This window comes from Arachis duranensis, chromosome 5 (genome assembly GCF_000817695.3).
Source record: "Arachis duranensis cultivar V14167 chromosome 5, aradu.V14167.gnm2.J7QH, whole genome shotgun sequence".
NCBI classification, from domain to species: Eukaryota; Viridiplantae; Streptophyta; class Magnoliopsida; order Fabales; family Fabaceae; genus Arachis; species Arachis duranensis.
In genome coordinates this window covers 3491700-3494602 of record NC_029776.3, presented here as the reverse complement: position 1 = coordinate 3494602, position 2903 = coordinate 3491700, and positions in this window count along the sequence as shown.

Below are 2903 nucleotides of genomic sequence, written 5' to 3'. Positions count from 1 at the left end.
AATTCTTCTTTCGATATTTCACATTTCTTAATATGTATACACCCACAGTAATATAATAGCTATATTTTTCAGCAAAATGGCAACCATATTAGTTCATAAGTTTTTATACAATAATTAAATTGGGCTCTCAATTTTTAAATTGATCATATTAATTATTTAGTTTTAAACTGTTAGTGAAATTAGTTTCTTTATCAGTTGATCAATCAACAGCGTTAATAAAAAAGTTAATGTAAAATATTAATTATAAACATGAACATTTTGCTATGCTGCATATCAGTTAGGCTTTTCCATCGACGGACAGTACGACAACAGATGTTTTACGAATTTTGAGCGGTATATTGATGGTAGATGATCTGCATGGGATTGGTTTCAAGAGCTATTGAATGTGTTGCCTCTGATAGATTGCATTGACAAGTTCATTGTGAAGTGCATTTGGATGCAGGATACATTCAGTCATCCTCTCCAGGACGCAGACAAGGAGACAGTCAAGAGGTACGCGAGGGCGTATATCATGATGCTTTTATCCACTCAACTCTTTGGTGACAAGTCCAGTACAAGCATGCATATTCGGCGGCTACCATACATAACGAGATTAAAGGACATGGGTGGATACAGTCAGGGATCCACCGCTCTGTCATGGTTATGCTGGTGCTTGTGCCGTGTAGCCAACAGAAATGTGATTAAGTTGATCGGTCCATTGCAGCTCCTTAGTCATAGATCTTTTGGCAGTTCCCAGGTTTCAGGCCCGTTGGGTTTGACGCTTTTTATTGGTCGTTGGCGACGAGGTACGTACCGTTTTATGGTTGTCATGTTTAGTAACATATATTAGAGATTGTTGCCGTTGTTCATAACATATATTGTGTTTCAGGTGGGCCAGTTAGTTATCAGCCAACATTAAGCGGGAAGGGGCCTAGAGTCGCGCATGGAGGCTCATGATAGATTTACTCCAAGCAATGGATGTGAGTGATCTAGGGTTGAAGCATTCATTATTAAGTTTGTTTAAACTACTTACTGGATGTAAATTGACTTGCAATACTATTCATTTGTTACCAGTTCACGTGGATGCCATATAACGCACCGGATGTTGTTCAGATAATTCATCCCGAGATCTTAGAGGCCCAACATATGGCACTGTGGAGTGTTGTGAGGGCATTGATCTACTTTGTCATGATAGAGTAGCATTAGGTGGATAGGATGCCACCACACCTTCATGGAGTACAGCATCGTCCACTACCTGCACTCGACATTCATTTTCTAATGGCGAAGTTTCGAACACCCTACAGAGTTGGCACATATATTGGATCAGTTAGGCCGACCATGTGTTACGATTTGATGTGGTGGCAGATCCAGGACCATCACAAGCTTACTTGGAGTGGTGGCACGAGCATGGGAAGAGATTCTTATCGCCGGAGCTCTTTCTTAGAGACCCTAGAGTAGATGCTATCCCAGCCGATGGGACGCAGAGAGGTCTAGGGTGGGTTCCTGAGATGGATCAGGTGCCAGATATTCTTAACAAACGTCGAGTGGAGTGGAGACGTCGTGTTGGTACACGAGCCAGTGATCATGAGTTGAGATGGCTCGATGATGCGATTGATGCCATGGAGGGGAGAGGTCGAGGTCGTCGACGAAATAGGGACGTGGCCGAGAGGGAGGGAGGGGTGGATGTTGAGGTAGAGGTCGACGTATTAAGAAAGGCGGGAATGATGATGTAGTGGAGATGGAGATGGAGATGATAGCGGTGGAGATGATGATGACGGTAGATCTGGAGGTGGTGATAGAGGTGGTGGAGGTGGAAATGATACTGCTGGTGGTGGTGGTTTAGGGAGTGAATCTGATGTTGGTGAAGGTGCTGATGGAAGTGGAGATGGTAGAGGTGGTGGTGGGGTGACAGTGGCATTGAGTGTAGTGCTTTAGGGTCAAGAGATGGTGATGGGTTTAGAGGTGACGAGTATTTTGGTAATTATTTTGTTGATGTCTTTAGCAATGATATATCCCTACATGAGAGTCAGACATTCATGAACCTGGGTGAACTTCTTTTGGATTTGCTAGACAATGATGATCTAGATAGTGATTTCGGAGGATCCCGCTTCCTAGAAGAGATTAGTGTCATTATCCAGGAGGATGAGGCAGCCCAACATGAACCGCAGGTCTTTGGACAGCAAACACCCCTTGATGTGGGCCTGAACGAGTCTCTGTCAGGGCCTTTGGATGAGATATTTGAATTAGGTGGCACTCCTTCCTTGGCAGTTGCAGCTGCACCCCCTGATCGTGCTGGTCCATCTAGACCACCTGGACCAATCGGAGGCGAGGATGAGGTATCTCTCATTCAGAGAGCACAGAGAATCAGACGCCACGTCGCTACTTTACAGGATCACATCTATTCTAACTATTTGGAGGACTGTTATGTTATGTGTTATTATGTTATCGTGCTATGTCATTATTATTGTGTTGTTGTATTAGGAATTATGTTATTATGGTTGTTATGTTATCATATTATTATGTCATTATATAATACTTGAATGACTTTGAAAGGTATATATTAATAATGTTCTTAATTAATGTACGTTGAAAGTTCACGAAAATAAAAGTAAAGGTAGTGTTGTGTTGAAAAAGAAAACACAATAATATTAATAATGACAGTCTGTTAGACAAGACAACAATAACAATAATTAAAAATTTGAAAAAGATAATACATTTCTCAACAAGTATTGCTAAACAATAATAAAGCGTAATACAGGAGACATATAAAAAAGCTACACAATATCAAAATAAATTGATTTGATTTAATTTATATAAAATTAGAGTATTAATGTGCACTCTTTGCATTTAGGATATTCATATAAATTTCAAATTCCAATGGTTTATTCGTGTCATTTGTCTGAAAGAATAATTTTAATTTTGTA